The sequence below is a fragment of the Panthera uncia genome, chromosome C2 (genome assembly GCF_023721935.1).
Source record: "Panthera uncia isolate 11264 chromosome C2, Puncia_PCG_1.0, whole genome shotgun sequence".
Lineage (NCBI taxonomy): Eukaryota > Metazoa > Chordata > Mammalia > Carnivora > Felidae > Panthera > Panthera uncia.
The window spans coordinates 101,458,493-101,484,042 of record NC_064810.1 but is presented as its reverse complement, the minus strand read 5'-3'; the positions used below and the strand labels follow the sequence as shown (position 1 = coordinate 101,484,042).

The window sequence follows — 25,550 nt, the reverse complement described above, 5'->3', positions numbered from 1 at the left end:
CTCATGAACATGAATTCATGACCTGAGCCAAATTTAATAATAATTATATATATATATATACACACACACACACACACACACACACACACACACATATATACACACATATATATATACACACACATACACACATCTAATTTATATATGCATATATATATATTGTGTGTGTGTATATATATATATATATATAGTTTCAAAATTATATATATTTCCAATGTGAGTAGCATTTCTTAATTTTTTACTCAACAGCATCTCCTTCAGTCTGCACTAGTGTGAAATTTCTTGGCTGGCTCCTTTTCTCTGCCAGAGGTGAAGCCAAGTGGAAAAAACAGTCAACATTTTCCATTTCTTTGGCCCAGATGACCAGGATTGGGCATTTTGCTCAGCTCTGCATAACAAGCTACACAATGTACATATAAAAAATAAAATTGAATGAAATAAGAGTAGGAACATATAAAACACTGCCTTTCCTTTTATTTGATGTAGCTATCAAGCTATTCTCTAAATATCTGTCATTGTGGTAAAAAACACACATTATTCCATAGGCATTGTGTTATATTTCTGGTCATATATGTACATTTAACTTCATACACACAAAAGGTAATAGTTATAAGATACAACATCATGTAAAATGTATTCTTAAAATGTGTTCTAGTAACATAGGCTCTATGTTTTATGCAAGCTACATTTCATGTTTAAAATCTTTCTTGTTTTAGCACTGACTAGTATATAATTTATTTATTCTAATTTAGTAAGGGGTTTCAGAATAGCATGTTTAAATAATGGTCAAATTTTACCATAGGTCAATTCTGATCTAGTATGTGGGGTCCAATTCCAATGGAAGCTGTTACTTTGTCCCTCTTATTAAGGTCAGCAAAGATAGAATTCTATACATCTTAATCATATCTCCTATGACTAATTCAGCCCATAGGATTATAACCATGAATATTTTATATGTAACTTCCAGTAATAGTGCTCATTCTATCAATCAATATCAAATTAACCCCAAGATTACTGAAAATCTGGAATAAAATATAAAATATTGAATCATTCATTTTTAATAACATAGGTTATAAATGTGTATTGCTCTGGAGGAATGACTCTTGATTTTGTAATGCAATATTTATGAGAGAGTTTGGAACAGTGGAGAAAGTTCTGCCTTCTTTCCTCCATGTTGGAAGATCTGCTCCGTGGGAACAACTTGCTGCCATCATGCATAGGATGTTGTTCCACCTGTGTTTTGTATTCCTGAAGCCACCCAGTGCCAATTCAACTTGAAGAAATTCTATTTAATGTAGTCTAACACTTCAATTTAAAGGTTTTTCTTTAATGTTTATTTATTTTTTAGAGAGAGAGACAGAGCATGAGCAGGGGAGGGGCAGAGACAGGGAGGCCCAGAATCTGAAGCAGGCTCCAGGCTTTGAGCTGTCAGCACAGAGCCTGACACAGGGCTCGAACTCACAGACTGTGAGATTATGACCTGAGCCCGAGTCAGGCACTTAACTGACTGAGCCGCGCAGGCACCCCTCTAACACTTCAATTTAATAAACATTTAATGAGCAAAGCAGAATGCTAGGTTGTATTAATAAGGTGTCCCTTAGTTGTAAGGAAAGACAACTCAGGTTTATTTGTGTGAAGTCTCATAGAGCCTATGTTAGCAGGACAGGCTGGCCTCACTGGAACAACAGAGCTGCCAGACATCTCTTTCCCTTCCCTTGACTTACAACACCCCTTTCCTTTCTGTCTTCTGTTTCCTTTTCTTTTTTTTTTCATAGCATGGCATTTTATCCCTGCCATATTTTTGCTCCATTCTGCCTTTTGTCAGCTTCCTTTCTGTTCTCTGACCTGCTTATACGTGACCCATCAGAGCTACCCCCAAATAATACTTTCTATAATAAATATATATGTGTATATATATATATATACATATACATACATATGTATATGTATATATAAAACAGTTTCTAGAAATAGTTATTTTTGCTTTTGTTTCCCTTGCCTGAGGAGGCATACCTAGAAAAACGTTCCTATGGGTGATGTCAGACACATTTCTGCCTATGTTTTATTCTAGGAATTTTATGGTTTTAGGTCTTACATTTAGGTCTTTAATCTATCTTGATTATAGTATAAGAAAATGTTCCAGTTTCTTTTTCTTTTTTTTTTTTTTTTTTTTTACATGTACTCATCCAATTTTCCCAGTGATGCAGGCAGGCTGGGTCTGAGGACCATGGTGGGTGCTGGGTTCCCGTGGGACCAGCTTAGAGGGTCCTTGGCTTCATGCAGGATGGAAATCAAATGTGAGCCAGCAGGAAATGAAAGCAGAGTTTATTGAAGATATGAGTCTTGTCTTTGCTTGGGACCTGGGGGGTTTTTATGTGGTCTGGGGCACATGTCCTCTCAGGAATCCAGGAATTAGTTGGAACAAAGCCGAGGATCCAGGTGATATTCCTTAGAGTCAAGGAATATCAAGATAACTATATATCAAGATATCTAAGACCTGGAGATCTGGAATATGCATGTGAAAGCTTCTTGTGGTCATTCTCACCTGGTCCTTCTTAGATGTTATCTATTCTAGAGAAGTCATTGACTCCTTATCTCTTACGAGGAGGACCTATGCTATTTGCATTACAAGGCGTGTGTAGAGTGGGGTGGGGTGCAGGTCCTGGCAAGAATAGAAGCCAGAAAAGAAGCAAAGGGGGAAAAAACAGCTTTTTCTCTCTTTGGGTTTCTTTGGTTTCCCTGTCTCACCAGCACTGTTGGTTGAAGAGACTGTGTCTTCCCCATTGTATAGGTAGCTTTCTGTCAGCCCCAGAGGACTGCCAGCTCACAGGCCAGTGGTCAGGATGGATTCCACTGCATGGTCCCAGCCTGATGCAATGAGGTGGCTTGGCTGGTGTCTCAGTAGGGGACAAGGAACAGGGCCATTAGTGATGATAGCCTTGGTGTGAGGAAAAGAGGTGCTGCACAGCCACCTGCAAGAGACAGACAAATCTTAAATCCCGGATTAAAATGCTGACAAGGTAAGAGATCTCCTGAGACACAGATTAGAGAGCTCCATAAAATAAGCAGGCCCCTGTTTTCTGGAAGACAGTAAAAACAGACAAATTGGCTCAGGGGATGCTGGGGAAAGATTATGATATAGAGAAAGAAAGGCTTACAAAGCTCAAAGGCATCTTGTACAAATGTCTCCTAGGATGATCAATCTGTGGCCATCAGCCCAACACTCAGTCATGTAATATGTGAACACTTAAATGCACAACAGTACAGGCACCAAAGGCCCTACAGAACCAGGGGTGCACACAGGGCTAGTATTTTTGAGGACCTATTGTTTTCAAGGTACATTGCTGGAGGCTTTGCAAATACTATTTAATTTAATTTAACTTAATTTTTAGTTCTAGACTTGTGTTTAGTTCTAGACTTCTCTGTCCAATTTCCTTGCTTACTTTGTGCCATACTCTAGAATTCATTACTTTTCCCTATACACACAAGAGTTAGAGGGAACTACTTCCCTCCGGAAGTCAATAGTTGAGATGAGGAACTTGCCTTGTCCCCACATGCTCTGAATTTCCCTTAGCCCAGGCTTCTGACTCATACTTCATACCCTCAGTGCCTCTTACTCCTGTCAGCTCTGGGCTCTGAGGCTCTCAGTGAGCTCTTCCTGTTTCTCCTCAAGCAGCTGCTTCCTTCAACCAGAGCACGCAATCTCTTTCCCAAAGCTTCACCTTTTAAACCTCCCCTTCCAATGCGTGGGATGAGCTCTATCAAAAAGACATTAGTTTTGGGGTGCCTGGGTGGCTCAGTTGGTTAAGCGTCCGACTTTGGCTCAGGTCACGATCTCGCGGTCCGTGAGTTCAAGCCCCGCATCGGGCTCTGTGCTGACTGCTCAGAGCCTGGAGCCTGTTTCAGATTCTGTGTCTCCCTCTCTCTCTGACCCTCCCCCGTTCATGCTCTGTCTCTCTCTGTCTCAAAAATAAATAAACGTTAAAAAAAAAATTAAAAAAAAAGACATTAGTTTTTATAGAATTTTGGAAAACAAAGTACAGAGAAGATAGCATATTGCATTATTTATTCTCTTAGAGCTCACTGCTTTGTATCTGTTTGTTTATGCAAATAAGGAAAATGTTTGCATCATCCTCTCCATACTAATAGATTCCAGTTTATGAAGTAGAAAGTCATTTGAGATTAGAAACAGGTAAAACATGTACACAGAAAGTTAGGAAATGGAAGGATGAAAATCTTTTAAATTTAAAAATAGTTGTCAGGGCACCTGGGTGACTCAGTTGGTTAAACATACGACTGTTGATTTTGGCTCCGGTCATGATCCCTGGGCCATTGTATCAGGCCATGAGTTCTGGCTCCGTGCTAAGCACAGAGCCTGCTTAAGATCCTCTCTTTCCCTTCCTCTGCCTGTCCTTTGCTCATGTGCATATGCATATGCACATGCTCTCTCTCTCAAAAAAAAATTTTTAATATAAAAATAAAAAGAAAAATAATTGTAGGGTGCTTGGCTGGCTCGTTCAAAAAGAGTGCGACTCTTGATCCACATTGGGTGTAGAGATTACATAAAATAAATAAAATTTTTATATGTTCACTTTTTAAATTATTATTTTTAAAGGTTTTTATTTACTTAAGTAATCTCTACACCCAGTGTGGGCTCGAACTCACGACGCTGAGATCAAGAGTCACACGCTTTTCTGACTGAGCCAGCCAGGTGCCCCCAAATCTTCACTTTTAAAAAAATAAAATAAATGGTTGTGAAGTAATTGAGGGTTAAGTTTTTGCTGTTTTGAAGCTTTGATCTAATGGCACTATTTGGATTTATGAATAAATGTTTTTTTAAGTAATCTGAGTATAAAGTGCAAATGTGGATTTTTTTTTTTTTTTTTTTTTTACTTGTGCAGGATTCTCTCCAGCTAGTCTCCCAATTTCCTGGATGTGATTGAATGCCATAAAAACAATCAAACCAGTTTTGTTTTTTTTTTAACTTTTATTCAGTTTTGAGAGACAGAGAGAGACAGAGCATGAACAGGGGAGGGGCAGAGAGAAAGGGAGACACAGAATCCGAAGCAGGCTCCAAGCTGTCAGCTCAAAGCCTGACATGGGGTTTGCGCCCACGAAAGGTGAGATCATGACCTGAGCCCGAGTCAGGCGCCCAACCGACTGAGCCACCCAGGTGCCCCAATCAAAACAGTTTTTAACCTACCTGAAGCATTTTCTGTCTTCTAGGTTTAGCTAATTCTAAATGTTGAATCTTGAATACAGTGAATTATGTTGCATAAGAAATTCATTATAACAGTTTAGATAGTTTTAGCAATTCATCTTTTTAATGAAAAGTATGTGCAATCGCATACAATTATATTAGAAATATTTTCCACATATCTAGATATATTTTAGTCTTTTTTTTTTTTTTTTTAAAGTAAGCTCTACACCCAACAAGGGGCTTAAACTCATGAACCTGAGGTCAAGAGTCACATGCTTTACCTACTGAGCCAGCCAGGCACCCCTAGATATTTTAAATCAGACTATTGTCTCAATCTGGAATGCCCTTCCACTCATTATATAAATAAATTCTTTATAAATTAAAAATACACACACACACTACATAAGTACATTCTTACTATAAAAATGGAAATAGTATAGGGCTATATATATAAAATATCTTTTCACCATTAATGTTAAAAATTCTTTATGTGTAGAGCATTGACATGCCAACTGAAAAGCTAAGTTTCCCAGGTTTCCTTGCAGCTGTGTAGTCACATGACACAGTTCTGCCAATGAGATAGAAGTTTACTGGGAAAGACTTTTGGGAAAGCTGTTTTTTCTCTGAGAAAGAGATAAACACATGTGGAACACATTTATTTTCTTTTTATCTTCTTCATGACTAGAATTTGGAGATAATTTGGAGGTGAGTGCAATGACAATCTTGTGACTGTTAGTAGGGGAGGTGTACCTGAGAGATGGTGGGATCAAAACTAGGAAGAGCCTATGGCCTGGATTTATGTGATCATAAATGTTTATGTTAATGTTCCTGTTCTAGGCAGCTACATATTACATACTTCCCCCCATACCAGACCCATCTAGAGATAGTGTGTATTTTTTGAGACCCATCTAGATTCATACCACATTAAATTTTTATCCAAGGTTTTTTTTCCCAAAAATTGGATTATATTATATATATAATATATATATTACTCTGAATCTCCTTTATTGTATAATATATACAATATATTATATTATATATAATTATTACATATTATATATTAATTATAAATTAACAGTATATGTTATAAATATTAAATTATTAAATATTTAATTATTTATTAATGTATTTAATAATTATTAAATTATTAATTATTTAATTATTAAATTGGTGGATTGTTAATTTATTAATATTAAATATTAAATGTTATAAATTAATATTATATATTAATTATAAATATTATATATTATATGTATACGTATGTATGTATATATTATATATATTGTTTATATGTATATATATTATATATAATTCAATATATATAATATATATATAATTCAATATATATTATATATATATATATATTATATATATATTACTCTGAATCTCCTTTATTGACTTAACAATATGGTCTAGATATCTTTCCATGGTCAGTACAAGAGGAGTTATCCTTTTTTAAAAATCATTTTAAACAAAAGACATTTTTTCTTTTAAAAGTGACACTTGCTTATTCAAGCTATACAGAAAAATTTCAAGTAAAAAGCAGCAAATGTCCCTAAATCCCACTATTTTTAAATAACCAGTATTATTGTTGGTGAGCATGATTCCTATCAGCTCTCCCTGAAAATACTGGGAATTGTTCTCTTACACTACCACCTCCATGTACATGTGTATACACATTGACATGCATGCACACACATACAAATACACACAAATATAGACATGAATATACATACACACAAATACACATAGGAACATGCATGCAAACACAACACAAAATGACACAAACACATGTAAATATACACACCTGCTCACATGGGAGAGTGAGAAACTTACAAAATCAGAACCTATCAAAAAGTGCTTAATTTTAGTTGAATTAAACTGAAAAACTATTAGAATACCTTTAGAAGTTATGACTAGGGCACCTGGGTGGCTCAGTCGGTTAAGTGTCCGACTTTGGCTCAGGTCATGATCTCGCGTTTCATGGGTTCAGGCCCCTTGTTGGGCTCTGCGCTGACAGCTCAGAGCCTGGAGCCTGCTTCGGATTCTGTGTCTCCCCCTCTCTCAGCCCCTCCCCTGCTTGTGCTCTCTCTCTGTCTCTCAAAAAATGAATAAATGTTAAAAAAAAAATTTAAGAGTTACGACTAAAATTGTTATAGAATACCAGAGAGCGATACCCAAAATTCAAACCAGATATCATTTTTAATGCCCATAAAAGTTATAGAATTAATAGCAGAAATAGTTGAAGCCAGAACGTCATATTAATATCTTCTTTTGCTAAAGAATCTGTATATTTAGCGTTATAAATTATAATATTTAACAGATTTATTAGATTAACAATGTAGCCTTGTGATTCCAATTTAAAATGTAGAATTGAGTAACTGATTTAAATTTATTAATTTAAGTAGAAATTTTACTGTGTATATAATAGTATTAGAACATTTAGTGGACCTTAAGTTTCACCATATTTTTAAGTTTAACTAATTTAGTTCATAAGAATGATTTAATTACTTGAGAAGGTTTGTATTACAGACAATCGAAGGACTTAAAAGAAAGGCAACATATTAAATTTATAAACCCTGTTTAAAACATTTCAAATAAATTCAGATTCTGTGTCTCCCTCTCTCTATGCCCCTCCCCCGCTCTCACTCTGTCTCTGTCTCTCTCAAAAATAAATAAAGATTAAAAAAAAATCTTTAAAAAAAAGGGGCACCTGAGTGGCTCTGTCGGTTAAGCGTCCAACTTTGTCTCAGGTCATGATCTCATGGTCCATGATTTCAAGCCCTGCATTGGGCTCTGTGCTGACAGTTTAGAGCCTGGAGCCTGCTTCAGATTCTGTGTCTCCCTCTCTCTCTGCCCCTCCCCTGCTCTTGCTCTGTCTCTGTCTCTCTCAAAAATAAATGAAGATTAAACAAAAATCTTTAAAACATTTAAAATAATTTAATTGACTGCATTTGAGAGTGTGACCAAATATGAATTGAAGGCCATTAAAAGTGAAAGTACAAATCTGCTAGACTTATAATGGCATAATGAGATTTGTAAGCTGAAGTTAAATGCTTAAGGAATGAAATTAGATTCTGTAAATTAATAAACTGATTATTCAGTTTTAAAACCCAAGTAACTTCTAAACTGTCTTTTCTGTGACCATAAGAAAACTCACATTTATGTAAGAAGAGAAACTAAATGAAGCAAAACTTAAAGAAATGTCAACTTTGGATAACTGTTTCTTCCAGTTGTTAAGAAGTTATCTTATTCAGATATCTTCTAAAATTAAGACAAAAGACTATGAAAACCATTAAGGATTTGTAGTCATTATGTTTTTATTGTTCTTTAAAATTATGTGTTAGTTTTAACATTGAAAATGTTTCTGCTATGAAATATAATAGTTACCAACCATGCCAGTGTGCCTGGGACTGAGGGGTATACTAGAACTCACGGCTCTCTGTGCTGAACCCAGTAACCTTGGTCACTCTAATGGAAGGCATTATAGCATAGGTGCTAAGACTATAGATTGTTACTAACACCTGCATTTGAGACTTGAATCTTCAGCTTATTTTCTATTTATCCTGGGTAAATGGCTTATTTTCACACCTCTGTTTTCTCTATTCTGAAGGAGGAGAATGTATTCTCATTGTAACTCAGAGGGAAACCTTCACAATGTCTGGAGCCCTTGATGTCCTGCAAATGAAAGAGAAAGATGTCCTCAAACTACTTGCAACAGGAACCCACTTGGGTGGCACGAACCTTGACTTCCAAATGGAACAGTACATCTGCAGAAGGAAGAGTGATGGCATCTGCATCATAAATCTGAAGAGAACATGGAAGAAGCTTCTGCTGGCTGCTCATGCCATTGTTACCATTTAAAAACCAGGTGGTATGAACATGATATCTTTCAGGAACACTGGCCTGTAGACTTTGTTGAAGTTGGCTGCTGCCACTGGAGCCCCTCCTTTTGTGGGCCGCTTCACTCCTGGAACATTTGCTAAACAGATCCAGGCAGCCTCCCTGGTGTCTTCAGGAGGTTACTGATAGCAGGGCTGACCACCAGCCTCTCACAGAAGCGAACAAACAAACAGTGAATATCCCAGAGGATTATTATGAAAATTAAATGAGTTACTATATGGAAAGCACCTACATTAATACCTAGAGTGTGGTAAGCACTAAATATATACTAACTGCTATTGCAAGCTCCCCACAGAAACATCAGTTATTGGACAGGTCATCTTTATTCTTCATTTTATTTTATTTTTTTAAAGATTTTTTTGTTTAAATAATCCCTACACCCAACATGGGGCTCGAACTTACAACCCTAAGATCAAAAGTCACATGCTCTACTGACTAAGCCAGCCAGGTGCCTCTGTTCTTCATTTTATCATGTACTAAGCTGGTGCATGTCTTTTGTCTTTTTTCCCCCTCATTATTTCTTCCTAGAATATATATGCATGGTGGAAGGAGAAGAGCCATCTTGGTATAAGAGGGGTTCATGAGAATCATAGCTACATACTAGAGATTCTAGAGCAGAAAGCTAATTGGATCTTTGACAGCTCCTTGGAAGAATAAAAAAAAAAAATAACCATAATTTGTTTAAACGTTTGTTAGGTTTCCTGTTATACACAATTGAAAATAATTCCTACTGTTACAAACTATTCATTTAATTTTTAGTAATGAAAAAATGTGGAGTATTTTAGTAGTTCTCATGTCATTTTGAGTTGGGGTCAAAAAATCCCATTTTTGAGATTTGCTCCAATATTGATGTATGTACTACTGAAAAGAGCAGGATACTGTTTCTTCTTTGATGGTGAAAAAAAAAAAGTTTAAGAAGTCAGGTCACCATGATCAAGAAAATCTTGTCATCTTCAATGATAATTACATGAGTCAATGGGGAGAGCCACAGTAGGGGAGAGAGAAACTGGTAATGGGCTGTTCTCCATACAAAAATGGGGATTATATTTTGTCTCTTTCTGCCAGGCATTCAAATGACCATTTTCAAATTTTTGAGAATGAGATGTTCTTAAAAATTATTTCCTTTTATAGTTTTCTGTTGCCTACTGTTTTATAATATGCATAGTGAGATAATAAATTTGAAAACAGGTAATTAAAACAAGAAAGCATAAAATAGTTCAACTCCAGAGAAAGGACTATGGCCAGTATTGGTTTGGGATTGAGAATAAATCTGTACCTGTTGTTGTTATTCCTAAATTAGAGTTGCCTGGTAACTCTACCCAGCTGTTAATTAAGCACTTAGGCAGCCACAGTCATTAACTCTTTCAGGTCCCCAGGATACTATTTAGTTATTGCTTCAATTTTCTGTACTAAGCCGACTAATAGGCAATGCCTTAAAACATTGAGAATAACTGGTTCATAATATATTTTATCCTCTTTATGATTAGATGGAAAAAGCAATTCTAATTTAGTTCCCTGTTCATTTTAATTTGGGTTAGCAGATGTTCTATGCATACTGAAGTCAACTATTTAATTTGCATTATAGAAGAATATAATAGCAATTTCTCAGGGTTTGCATGTGTGTGTGTGTGTGTGTGTGTGTGTGTTTTGTTATAGTGTGGTTTTAATTTCCTCCAAAATGTTGCTATAAAAATAGAATACATTTTATTTTCTAATTCGCGAAGAATATCCCGAGAACAAAATTGGGTTCGTAAAATTCAAGCAATATTTTCAAATTAGATTTGTTTGAAGAGGGAATGAGGGAAATAGAGAAAAAAAGTACAGCAAGGGAAAGAAGGAAAGTAAAAAGAACAGTGAAGCTCTCAGCTTGCCAACAAGGATGTGGATCCACTTTGAGAAAGGTTTGTGGTAGGTGGGGGGAGCAGTTCACATGGAAAACATTCCTATTTCTAGTATGATATTACATTTTAAAAACTTATCTTCCATATATTCTTTTGTGTATATTAAGGAGGATTTTTGTACAAGCTACCATCTGAACAAATGGAAGGGAACGTACATATCAGTATTTTAGTTTGGTAATTGTAGGTTTCCCAAGTCTTATTTAGAGTTAATCAAAAGTAAATGCTTGCTGTTTTAAGCTTCTAAGTTTTGGGGTAATTTTTTATGTGTTAATAGATAACATATCATAAGATTGTCTTGATGGAGCACCTGGGTGGCTCATTTGGTTGACCATCCTACTCTTGATTTTGGCTCAGGTCATGATCCCAGGGTCGTGGGATCAGGCCCCACATCATGCTAAGCATGGAGCCTGCTTAAGATTCTCTCTCTCTCTTTCTCTCCCTCCCTCTCTCTCTCTCTCTCTCCCCCCTTCTGCCGCTCTTCCCCATTCACATGCACTCTCTCTCTCACACAGGAAAAAAAGAGCATCTTGATGACTACATGAAAGCAAATGAATAATACAGATTATCATTATTAGCTTGTTCTATCAGAACTTTGGTCAGGAAGTAACTTCTTTCATATAGATTGTACCTATTCTGTTGACAAGTTCAATTTTTAAAAAAAAATTTTTTTAATGTTTATTTTTGAGAGAGAGAGACAGAGTGTGAGTGGGGGAGGGACAGAGAGAGGGAGATGCAGAATCTGAAGCAGGCTCCAGGCTCTGAACTATCAGCACATAGCCCGATATGGGGCTCAAACTCACAAGCTATGAGATCATGACCTGAGCCAAAGACGGACGCTCAACTGACTGAGCCACCCAGGCACCCGGACAAGCTCAATTTTTTGATGTTTTGATAACTTTCAGTTCTTATTTTAAATTTCCCCAAATTCTCTCATCACTTGTAAGTTAGAGGTTACAGACGTTTCTACTTTCACTTCGTATTGGAAATATATGATTGGCAAAAATACATTACTGGATCTTACAGTAAACATAAATTACATCAATAAAGTATTCAACTACTCTCTAAAAACCTGTATATAGATGAATCCCCCCAAAATAGTTTCTGGCTTGTATGCTAAAAAGTCACTTTAGGAAAGTCTACATATTCTCTGTAGGGGTTTGATTAAAGTGTGGTTACTCTATAATCTGCCATATTTGGGACTATTTTTCAAAGGCCACTGAGCCTTATCAGTAACAACTTCATCTTTACATCCTCTGGTGAATAATGGTTACAAGATAGTATTTTAATTGTCTAAGGCCTAGATCTCAAACTCAATTCCTTTAGGGGCTGAGCACGTCAAGAAGATGAACGGGGTGAGCTGAATGGGGAGCTGAGGTCCTCCAGGAGCCACAAATACTCAACTCACGTCAGTGTCCTCATGCAGGCTTTCAATGCTGGGTTACCAGATTCTTCTAGCTTCAAGAGAAGATGGAAATCTTGCTTTTTATTTATGTTTTTAAAGAATTTTTGAGAGAAAACTCTCCATATTTTATATTTTTTAAAGTTTATTTATTTATTTTGAGAGAGGCAGAATGTGAGCAGAGGAGGGGCAGAGAGAGCAGGAGAGTCCCAAGCAGGCTCCATGCTGCCAGCAGAGGCCAACACGGGTCTTGATCTCCTGAATCTGAGATCATGACCTGAGCCAAGTTTAAGAGTTGGGCCCTTAAGTGACTGAGCCACTCGGGCACCCCCAAACTCTTCATATTTTAAAATATTGTTGGGGTGCCTGGGTGGCTCAGTCAGTTAAGCATTAAACTTCAGCTCAGGTCATGATCTCACAGTCCATGGGTTTGAGCCCTGCATCGGGCTCTGTGTTGACAACTTGGAGCTTGGAGACTGCTTCGGATTCTGTGTCTCTCTCTCTCTCTCTGCCCCTCCCCCACTCATACTTTGTCTCTGTCTCTGAAGACTGAATAAACGTTAAAAAATTTTTTTAAATAAATAAAATATTGTTTCATTTGTCTGAAACACTTGCAAATGGAATAAAATACATCTGTGAACTGTAGTCATTTCCCGGGTATCAAGAGATGAGAGGGAAGCTGAGTGTATAGACTGCAAAGTTATTATTTTGTGGACAAAACCTCTATCTACTGGAAGAAATGTTCAGAAGCTCGTGTTACACATATTTCCAGGTGTTGGATACATAATGCATAGTTTCTATAAAGAGGCTAGCTCTGACACTGCATCATCAGACAACTAAGTGTTTAAAGTCTTCTCATCAAGGGTTCTCATTCATACAGACAAACTAGTTTAAATTTCCAAGAAAGACATTTCTCCCGTGCCTATAATCACTTTCCTGTGGATTCACAGTGGCTGGTGTTACGACACAGCTGTTTAACCAGCTGCAAAAACAATAAGTGGAAGCCATGTAGAAAAGGTCATCTGTCAGTTGGTTAGCACTGATTCATCATCCTAAGGGCCAGGAAAGCTGGGGCTCTATCATCATCACCTCAGGAATGTCAGCAACTTGCAGGGCCCAAAACAAATGTACTCTACTTTTGACCTTTACTCTTCACTCTCATAATGTTTGTTACTCTATTTAGCATAGCTGCTCATGTAAAATGTGCATCTATTGTCATAATCTCAAGAATATTACTTCATTTTATTTTTTATTTTTTTAACTTTTATTCATTTTTTGAGAGATGGAGAGAGACAGAGCGTTAGCGGGGGAGGGGCTGAGAGAGAGGGAAACAGAATCTGAAGCAGGCTCTAGGCTCTGACCTGTCAGCACAGAGCCTGACGTGGGGCTTGAACTCATGAACCATGAGATCATGACCTGAGCTGAAGTCGGACAACCAACTGACTGAGCCACCCAGGCACCCCTAAAGAATATTATTAATGCATAATTACATGACAGGAGCTACCTTTTGAATTGTTGGAAAATGAGAGAAGATGACATCTTTAGCCTCTTCCAGGTTGGCTCATGTTCTGCTATTTCTACCCTATGTATTGCTCTTCTTATAGCTACCTTTTTGGACCTATTGATTACTGGCTATTGAAAAGAATCATACAGAATACTTTGTTTTTCTGATAGGTCTGTTGGGTAAGATTTATTGCATCCTAATTTTGACCTGGAAAATATTCTTTCCCAATTAAACTGCAAAGAGAATGGTTCCATTAACTGTATACTCATTGTATAAAGTGTATCTTCAGGATGCCTGGGTGGCTCGGTTGGTTAAGTGTCCAACTCCAGGTCATGGTCTCATGGTCTGTGATTTTGAGTCCCGCATTGGGCTCTGTGCTGACAGCTCAGAACCTGGAGCCTGCTTCAGATTCTGTGTCTCTTTCCCTCTGCCCATTCCCTACTCACTCTCTGCCTCTCTCTCTCTCTCAAAAATAAACATTAAAAAAATTTTTTTTAAGTTTATTTTAAAAACTTAATAAGTGGTCAGACTTTCCCGGCTGCTATTGATAATAAAATGTTGAGCAAGACTCTAAATTAGTAATGTCAATCCAAGTGGAAGGAAGACAATTGATCGCTAACAATACTTACTTTTATATATAGGAAAAATCAATAGTTTTATCTGTTTTACATATGGTACACAATGGGCATTCTTCATTAGCCTATAAACAAAGATTAACACATTTAATATTAGCAATTCTTTAAAGAATTGGAATATTTTGTTAAAAGCAAGGTTAAGCAATTTGTATTCAGTAAATGGTGAGTCCGTTGTATTTCTTTTGTCTTCTGAAAGAGAATTGCAAAGTACATGTGAAATAGCCTCTCCCAGTCCAATCCTCCTGCATATGACACCTATAAACTCTGGGCAAAAATAAACAACTAGAGGTATTAGAAACTAAAAGCAGGTAGAAATTGGGTCTACAGTTGGAAGAGGAAAATTGCACTGAGTGAGTTTCTCCATTTTTAAAGACTCTCAGTTTGAGGACAAGCCCTAGAAGGGGTAGCTAAAACCCCTGTGCACAGAGATAAGTGTATTGGCTTGAAGAACCAGAGGACAGAGTTCAGAGGGACCACAACAGCAGGACAACAAAGGGGAACATCCTGGAAAGGAGAGAGCCTGAGAGGGGATCCCCAAATTCTGTGTATGAACTCTGCCCAAATCTCTGGTTGGGCCCTAAACCATGCATACATGGGGAAGGCTAGCTGAGCAGCCCGGGGAAGGCTAGCTGAGCAGCCCGGGTAAGGCTTAAAAAAAAAAACAAAACAACTGAATAGTGATTTCAGATGTACACCCACTGCAGGGAAGACAAAGTTTGAAGTTTGGTTCCACCCAAGTAAACTGCCTACTAAAACAGAGGAATGGGACCAGAATGGGGTCACATGCCCCTGTCCTAAGTGCAGCAGAAGTCAGGGCAGTGATGGTTTGCCATTTTCAGTCTTTTTATGGGTAGTAGATTGTGCTAGAAAGGATGCAGAGGGTTGGTTGGAAAGCAGATAACGTAGAGGGTCTATAACTTTACAAAATTGAGAGAGTCTAGTTGAGGTAACGGAAGCAATTCAATTCTGTTGTATTGAACTAGGAAACTTAAAAAAAAAAAGACAAGCTTACAAATTTATTTAATGTAAGTTTTATGTGGTATGGGAGCCTTCATAAGGAAATAAAGACCCAGAGAAATAACTAGACTTGTGTACTTTTATGCTAGGTTTGATGAAGAGTGGCAAGTCAAAGAGAAATGGAATGTTACAGTTAAGGAATGAGTGCTGTAAACTGGGGGGAACCCTGCAAGGCCTGTTTGTTGGGATTCTTCTTGGCTCCCTTTTGACCTTGGCTCCCTTTAAAATTTGAACCAAATTTTAACTCACTATATGGCAATCATACCTGCTGTATAATTTAAAACTTTTTATTGTGAAAATGTCAAACATCAACAGAGATTGATATTATGAATTTCTGCATATCCATTATTTGACTTCAACAATTGTCAACATTTTGTCACTATTGTTTTCTTCTGTATTTTAAATTTTCTTTCCCCTGAAATTTTAATTTAATAGTTGTAAATGTACATAAAAATGGAAAGGATAGTATAGTGAGTTCCCGTATACCTTTCACCTAAATTTACTAATCACTAATATTTTGGTATATTTGCTTTACTTCTCTCAAATATATATATATATTTATATATATATATATATATATATTTATATATATATATATATATATATATTCTCTCTAAAGAGTGTGTGTGTGTGTGTGTGTGTGTGTAGTTTCTTTTCTAAAACATTTGAAGGTAAGCTGCAGAGAACATTATACCTTGCCACTGTATCAGTTAACTTTTATTTTATTTTATTAGAAACTGTTTATTTTCCATCAACTTCATTTCCATTTTGTTTGCCTTTGTAGAAGAACAGCTTAAGACTACTCAGTGGTGGTTCCTGCCCATTCAGTGACCTGAGCAGTGGAAGCTGCAGACCAGTCTTCACTGGCAAGCTCAACACCCCAGTCTTCAGTGGGGAACTGCTGAACAGGCACAGAGGCACCTGCATGCCTTCAGACCAGTCCGAACTTGTGGGTGAGTAGCGATGAACTCAGGAGCTGGAGCAGTCCATTCACCTAGAAATTCCTCCTTGGTCACAGCCTTTTCAGTGTTGGCCTGCTCTTCCTTTTCAATCTCTTCAGGATCCCATTAGAAGTAGAGCTAAGGTATGACCTCCTATGTGTATTCATGGGAAATGGTACCTTGCATGCGCAGAACTTTCTGGGCCAGCATCCACCACATCAGACCCACTGAGTGAGCTCCCTTGCTGTTGCGTGGGATGACAGTGTCCATGTAGCGCAGAGGAGAGTCTGTGTTACACAGAGCAGTAGTAGGCAGGTCAACATCAGATGCCTCTGTGAGAGGCTGGTGGTCAGCCCTGGGATCAGTAACCACCAGAAGTCTTGGCTCCTGGAAGGCTGCCTGGATCTGGGTAGCGAAGTGGCCAGCAATAAGAGTGGCTCTAACAGAAGCAGCAAACTTCAGCACAGCTCGCTGGCCAGTATTCCTGAATGATATGACACTGACATCAGCTGGGCTTTCAATGGCAGTAATGGCTCGAGCTGCCAGCAGAAGCTTCTCCCAGGTTCCTTTCAGATTTATGATGTAGATACCATCACTTTTCCTTCTGTAGATGTACTATTCCATTTGGAAGTCAAGGTTGGTGCCACCTTAGTGAGTTCCTGCTGCAAGTAATTTGAGGACATCCTTCTCCTTCATTTATAGGACATCAAGGGCCCCAGACATTGTGAAAATTTCCCTTTAACTTACAACAGGAACACAAAACAACACCATACGGACCCCTCCCTGGGTAGCGCAAAAGGCTGTATCAGTTAACTTTTACTATAAATCACCTGGCGTTTTAAAATAACGATTTATTGGGGCGCCTGGGTGGCTCAGTCGGTTAAGCGTCCGACTTCGGCTCAGGTCGTGATCTCGCGGTCCGTGAGTTTGAGCCCCGCGTCAGGCTCTGTGCCGACAGCTCAGAGCCTGCAACCTGTTTCAGATTCTGTGTCTCTCTCTCTCTGACCCTCCCCCATTCATGCTCTGTCTCTCTCTGTCTCAAAAATAAATAAACGTTAAAAAAAAATATTTTTTTTAAATAAAATAAAATCAATGCATGTTCATTATTGAAATTTTGGAAAATAGACACAGGTTTAAAGGGGTGGGAGTGGGGTTTTCTCCTTTAAATTTGTCTCTATTTTCTATAGTTTCTATAATTAACTTCAAGTAATTATCTTGAAGTGAAATGTTACATTTGATGACACTTTAGGCTCTAGGAAAAAGAGTTTATATAAAACTTGAGTAAAATGGCATGAGGAGGGACATAGTTTATTATGTACATTTATTACATTTATTTATAATTTATTGCATTTTACCCCCTGCTGACTTCAGGGGCAGCTAGCTGGCTCATTTGGTAGCACATGAGACTCTTTCTGCTGAGGTCATGAGTTCAGCCCCATGCTGGGTGTAGAACTTACTTAAAAAAAAAAAATTTAAAAACCACTTTACAATCCCTACTGACTTTTAATACATACATATTATAAGCTGAATTGTGTCCTCTCAAAATTCATATGTCGAATCCCAATACCTGAGAATGTGATTGCATTTGGAGAAAGGGCCTTTAAAGAAGTGATTAAGTTCAAATGGGGTTATTAAAATGGGAACCTTGGGGTGCCTGGGTGGCTCAGTCGGTTAAGGGTCCGACTTCAGCTCAGGTCACGATCTCGCGGTCCGTGAGTTTGAGCCCCGCATCGGGCTCTGGGCTGATGGCTCAGAGCCTGGAGCCTGCTTCCAATTCTGTGTCTCCCTCTCTCTCTGCCCCTCCCCCGTTCATGCTCTGTCTCTCTCTGTCTCAAAAATAAATAAACATTAAAAAAAAATTTTTTTTTAAATGGGAACCTTAATCAAGTATGGCTGGTGTCCTTATAAGAAGAGGAAATTTGGACACACAGAGAGACCCCAGAGGTCAGTGCACATGGAGAAAAGGCCATGTGAGGACACAGCACAAAGGCAGTCATCTGCAAGCAAGGTGAGAGACCTCAGGAGAAATCAAACCTGCCAGCAACTTGATCCTGGACTGCCAGCCTCCAGGATTGTCAGAAAATAAATTCTGTTGTTTAAGCCACCCCATCTGTGGTATTTTGTTATGGCAGCCTGAGCAGTTGATATAATTCATCTGCATAACTACCTTTTTTCTCTTCAGTATTGTAATTGACATCTGAGTCCCGGACTTTCTCATATTCTCAATATGCATATTCTCTGCAGATCATCATGGAGACATGGTAATATCCAGAACATGTGCTCCTGAATTTCAGTGCTTTGACTATGTTACCTATTTGGTTAAACTCATAGGCTCTGTTGCATTCCTTGACTGAATTCTATTTTGAAAGAAGATAAATAACTTCTCCTAAAAGTCAGCACGAGGCTTGACAGATTGATGGTCAACATCTTACTGTGGATCCTTCATGAAGCATGGATGAGTCACACCAACCTCCCCTAGCCTTGAAAATTCCATGATCTATTCCAAAACTCTGATAATTTCTCTAATCTTTTGACAGCATTTCCTAGTATGTGACAGGCAGTTATTCTGCACTTGTATTAGTGACAATAAGAAAGACAGCTTTATCTATATGTGGTAATTCCTCAGTGGCTATTACTGACTTTACATGATTTATACTTTCTATAACTCTATCTCTGTGCTCTTTGGATACACATTTTTTTGAAGACAATTTAAGAACATTAAGACTCCAAACTTGGGTTAAAATTGAGCTTTGAATATAGTTGTCAGTCCCATTTATTATTCAGCTAGGCGTTGACAACATATTTTTTACCTCCTCTGGTCATACCAAACCAAAAATCATTGCTAACTTCATATAAAAGTAGTATCTCATCACTTGATGGCAAATAAAAGATATATTTCAATTTTTACATAAGACAGGAATAAAATAGATATTTTAGAACAAAGAAATATGAAATATCACAGAAAATTAATAATTTAAAACTAAACCCAGTATAGACATTTCTGCCTTTGTGGGGGGGCAGGTATGGAGGTGAAGGATAGTGTTGCGGAGGAAGGAATTTTCCACTGTTCTAGATTCTTCTAACTGGATTAAGAATTACATTGACAAAATAATCTACATGCCAAGTTGCCCTGTTGTGGGGCAACCTGACCTTGGCCCCTACAATAGCATAATTCCTATTAGCAGTTGAGCAACAATCTTTACTTCTTTCTTCCTTCAGAAACTGGTGAGAAAGGAAGAAGGGAAAGACTGAAAATGCAAAGCCCCTGCCCATTTTTTTCTGCAGATAAAGAGTGGAATCTAGAGTTGATGCCCACAGTTATTAAAGCATTTGGGAGTGGAAGGGTGCCTGGGTGGCTCAGTCAGTGGAGGGTCTTGCTCTTGGTTTTAGCTCAGGTCATAATCTCGAGGTTGATGGGTTTGAGCCTCATGTTGGTCTCCATGCTGAGGGTGCAGAGCCTACTTGAAATTCTCTCTCTCTGTCCCCCAAAGTTAATAAATAAACTTAAAAAAAAAAAAGCATTTGGGAGTAGGAATGTCATTGATGTGTCAGAGCCTAGTTAGTGGTTGAAACAAAAATGCTTTGCATAATAATACAAAGGAAATCGAGTTTATTAGGGAAATCTAGAGGAGGAAGGTATCTAAAGAGGAGAAGCAGGAAGTGTGGAATCAGAAAAGGAATACGAAAACATGGCAGGAGGCCAGAGCCTTTGGAGATGAAGGTGCTCTGGGCAAAATTCCAGTCATTGGTGTGGCCAGCAGACTTTAAGAAGGAAGGACATCTAAAGTTCAGCTTTCAGTTGTTTGCCAGGTGCCACTGTCTTGTAGTCTCATCCTTCAGACACATTATTCCAGAAGTCCGAAAAGCTGCCGCACATATCTGAGGATAAATAAAAATGATTTTTCTCTGCTCGTAAAGGGGAAGAGAAATATTCCTTGAATATTTCCTTGAAACTCCTTGAAAAGGTCTCTTTAGAATCAAAACAGTCCTTGATTCTCTCCTCAAATGTTTGGAAAGATAGATAAATCTCTCCAGGGCTAGACATGCCCCATCTCCTGTTTCCCTATGCAAAGATGTCTCCAAAGTCTGAGCTTCATACCCCCTTGAAAGATTCACATACAACTCTGAATTAATCTAGCAGACTATCTTGAGTAACTCTTTGTCTCTCAAGTAGATAATAGTTTAATTATTCTTTCTTCTGCTTTATGCAATTAATTGTGTGAAATTTTATCCTGACTTCAGAGTTACTCACAGGCTACCTACGTGCATGTACTACTCTGTTGGCTTACAGAGTAGTAAATTAAATTCTTGTACTCAATTCCAATGCGTGTGTTTGGCAGTGGGAGCACATCCCAAACACCAAGCAATTCTCAGACACCAGCAGGATGTCCCAAGAATTTAACTCAGTTCTGACACTACAGAACTGAGTTCAGTACAGTACAGAGTTCAGTTCTACAAGACTGCTCCCTACTGCCCCCCCCCCCCATTTCAGACACCAGCCAGTCAGAAGCCCAGACTATATTACCTGTGCTTCTAACTGTCTAGCTATAAATCAGATTCCCATAACCTCCTCCTTGGGTTTGATTGATTTATTAGAGATAGAAGAAATATTAAAGTAAGATATGAGAAGGGGAGCCTGTGTGGCTCAGTCGGTTGAACGTCCGACTTTAGCTCATGTCATGATCTTGCAGTTCATGAGTTCGAGCCTCATATCGGGCTCTGTGCTGACAGCTCGGAGCCTGGAGCCTAATTCAGATTCTGTGTCTCCCTCTCTCTGCCTTTCCCCAGCTCCTGCTTTGTCTCTCTATCTCTCAAAAATAAAAACATTAAAAAAAATTTTTTTAAGTAAGGTGTGGGGAAAAGGCTTGGGGTTTCCATGCCCTCTCCAAGCATGCCACTCTCTCCAATCTCCACATGTTCACCAACCTAGAAACTCTCCAAATACCATCCATTTGGGGTTTTGTGGAGGCTTTATTAAACAGCCATGATTTATTAAATCATTGGCCATTGGTATTGATTCAAACTCCATCCCCTACCTCCTTTCCCCTCTCTAGAGGAGGTGGTTGGGGTGGGACCAAATTCCAAACCTGTAATCACATCATTGACTCCATTGGCTACCAGCCCCCATCATTATGTGCTTTCCAAAAGTCACCTCATTAACATAACAAAGACACCCATATCACTCTCCACAGTTAACAAAATTCCAAGGGTTTGAGGAGCTGCTTGAACCAGGAGCAGTGGACCAAGACCAAATATATATAAGAAATATATATTAAGAAATATATATTTGGTCATCTGAATGACAGTATCACAGTATCACAAGTCCTAAATCAGTTTTCTTTCTTTTCTACACTGATGTGGAGACGTCTCTCTTATTCAGAGGCCTTTTATTTCCCTAACACATGCAAAAGTCTTACTTTATGCTTTAGAAGGAAATTAAGAAAAAGGAGATGTAACTTATGTAACTTCTTTAGACAAAGCTCTAAAGAAGAGATATGACATCCATACACAAATAATTTATCAAAAGCAAAAGTTCAGAGCCAAAGAAGACAAGGAGAGATGTGGTACTTCCTCCCCCACACCCACTATCACCCCAAAACAGATGCAGGATCTTCGTACCTCAGTTGATGTCTGGGACAAACACATAAACTAATACTTAACCTAATTGGGATTATCCTGTATGGGTCGTTGTTTTGATTTCAGCTTTTTTTTTTTTTTTAACTCAGCTCCATACCCAACATGGGGCTCAAACTCATGAACCCAAGATCAAGAGTTGCATGCTCCACCGACTGAGCCAGTAGGTGCCCTGCTGATCTTTTTAAAAAATAGAACATTTGTGTAACATTTCTCATGTTATGGAACATTTTTAAAAACCTCAGCTTTCGGATGCCTCGGTGGCTCAGTCTGTTAAGTTTCTGACTGCAGCTCAGGTCATGGTCTCACAGTTCACGAGTTTGAGCCCCACATCGGGCTCTGGGCTGACAGCTCAGAAACTGGAGCCTGCTTCGGATTCTGTGTCTCCCTCTCTCCTTCTGCCTTTCCCCTTCTCGAACTCTGTCTCTCTCTCAAAAATAAACATTAAAAAAAAAAAATCTGCTTCGATGACTGTATGATAGCATTGAATGGATACCTAAACATTTATTTAATAAATTTCCTCTTTATGTTATCATAGATAACATTTCAATGAGTAGCTCTGGTTTTTGTTTATTTTGTATTTTTCTTATATTTTTATTTGAATGTAATTTCAAAGTTCCAAAAAATTTGCCAGAATAGTGCAAAAATCACCCATATACCCTTTACCTAGATTCACCTATCATTAACATCTTGTCTCGTTTACTCTACCATTTGCTTTTTGTGGGTTGGGGGGACTTTTTCTCTACCAACTTAGGTCACATTGGGGTCGTGGGGGCCTGTGAATTAATTGACAGTAGTCGAGTTCACAGGAGAAAGGACAAGATTTATTTATATACATGTGGGAGCATTCATAATAGTTTATATAGCAGTTTAGTAGGGGGAAAAGGTGTGGGTAGTTAAGAGTTTCAGTGAGAATGTATGCAGACTTTTTCCTCCCAATGTTAATGGACCATTTCCTTCCTGGCTGGAAACTCCCCTGGAGGGCAATTTATGGCAGCTGAATTCTCAACTACTGGTTCTGAGAGTCTGTTTACTCACAAACAGGAAAATTCCTTAAAGGGGGGTTAAGGGCAGCTGTATATTCTGGGGGCTCTGCTTTAGTTAGCTAAGGAAATTTCAGATAAGATTTCCTTATGCATCTTTTGTAGCTCAAATATTTCTCATTTAAAGTAATCTTTATGGTATTCTGGTGGTATTTATGGTATTCTGGTTATTGGTACTTTCATCTCTCTCCATGTATATGTATCTTCAATATATATACATATATATGTGTAATATATATTTATTTGTATTTACTTGTATAAAAAGGAAGCAAAATATGCCACCCCAAAATATGCCTCCTTAGCATATTTATTATTTTAAGTTGGTAATTTTTAAGAAACTGCAGACACAAGAGAAACTCTAAGAACCCAGTGGAAGTGATCTTTTTGTAAGAAACATGTACATTTATTTATAGGAGACATCTCCATTTCTGTAAGGGTTTCTCCCTGAGTGTACCAGGATGAAGAAGAAACTGTATAGTTTCTTAGTCTCTAGAAACTGTTACCCGTGGAGAAAGCATGGAATTACATCTACATTACAACCTTACTTTTTATTTTCTGTGCTTTTCTTGGTAACCTCCCATAACTGGCTCCCCACCCCCAACCTCTTCTTTTGTCTTTAGCTGAGGATGGTATTTAAGGAGATGCCTTTGGCCATTTGGGTGAGTTACTCAGTTTTCTTGTGTCTCTCCCATGTATACAGGAGGTATACATTCTATTGCACTTTTGCTTGTTTTTGTCCTGTTGGTCTGTCTTATATCAACTTAATTTTAGACCAAAGAACCTAGACAGGAAGAAGGGAAAACTTTTTTGCCCCCACAGACGGTGACCACGAAGGACTGGCTTGACTTTGCTTGCTGAGGCTGCAGCAGCTAAGTGATTCTGTGACCTCTGACAGGAGCCAGCAGAAGGTAAGAATTCCTATCATGTCAGTCTCCCAGTTCTCTGCCTGCTGGGTCTGATGAAAGCAAGCATGGTAAGGGAATTTTTCTTTTTCTAAATGTATATTAGCAGGAGGAAATATGTCTGGAACTAGTTCCTTTGGTATAGTGATTCTGGTAAAGAATTGTTGTGGAGCAACCTGATTGGGTGGAGGCTGGCCGTGTGGGCGGTGAAAGAATTCACCCAAGGCAGAACAAAGGAGATAGAAGTTTTGAATATACTGTCAGGGAGCAGCAGGCAGGATAGCAAAGGAGAGACTGCCAAGAGGCAATGATGGGGGGCTATAGTTAAGGGAGGAAGTGAAGAGTTATGGGAATATATGGAATTTTCCTTTTTTTGCTAACTGTGCCCAGTTGTAAGAATCCTATTGGTCAGCTAGGGCTTATAGATATTTTGAATGAGCCCATTTGCATTCAGCTGGGTGGTCACTGTGGGCCCTTTTACCATACTTAGGGTGCCATTGCTCAAGCCTATTTCCTAAAAGTGGCCTCTGCATTGGTAAAGAGTACTCTTGTTTTTTACTGATCCTTTCCTTCCCAGAGATAATCACAATTTTTCTTTGTTTCTGTCTGCTGTGTCATTTGTTATCTTGTTCTATGTCCTAAGAGTGTGGCTTTGTGACCAGTGAGAATATTCTGTCTGGTCTCCCAGCCAGAAGGTGCACTTACTGGTGTGCATTTTGATGGCCAGTTGAATAACAGGGGTTCTGAGCCACAAAGTCACAAGCAGCATTCTCTTTGTCTAACTGTGCCAGCTCTCAGGGGAGTTTGTTATTGGAAGTCCTGGCCCATAAGGGACTTTTGCCTTCTCAACCTCCATTGTTCTGTTAGTGCTGAAAAAAATCCCATTATAGTAGCACCTACCTGCTATCACAGATTACTAGGACTGTGTCTGGAGGTATCTCATGTTCTTGTAGGAAACCGGAAACAATATTTTCACCACACCATTCTTACCACTTATAACAATGAAGGCCTTTGCTTTCTTAGACTACCTTTGGGAGTAAGCTTTCTGGTTCTAAGAAGGTCTGCATTTTTTTGCACCCTCTTGTGGGGTGGCTCTTTCATCTCTGGTTAAGCCATAAAAGTGCTCAATGGTTTGAGTTGCTGTTAAGATTAATAGACCCTCATTAACTGCCAGATAATGAATTCTTTGACTTGGACAAAGTTCTATATTTGAATTTTTTTTTTAAAAGCAAGCTCTTCCCCTAAACAATTGTCTTATTGGTACCTGTAGAAAGACCACATTAAAAAGTGGACACAAAGAGGTATAATGGCTAGCCTTAAAGACTCTTCACAAGGTGAAAGAACAGAAATTAGACTTAAGGAAAAAATAATATCCACATCAAGCATAAATTCCTTTCCCTCAAACCTGGCCCCATCTGCCTGTTTTTATTACGGAAGCTGGTCTGGATCACCTGGCAGAAGAACCAAGCGG

General features: G+C 38.3%; 2 pseudogenes; one reads left to right on the top strand and one right to left on the bottom strand.

Moving 5' to 3' along the window:
- The first annotated feature begins 8,563 nt into the window (after positions 1 to 8,563).
- The window catches only part of LOC125921189 (40S ribosomal protein SA-like), a 51,450-nt pseudogene continuing 34,463 nt past the window's right edge, over positions 8,564 to 25,550 (top strand).
- LOC125921188 (40S ribosomal protein SA-like) lies at positions 16,353 to 17,766 on the bottom strand (annotated as a pseudogene).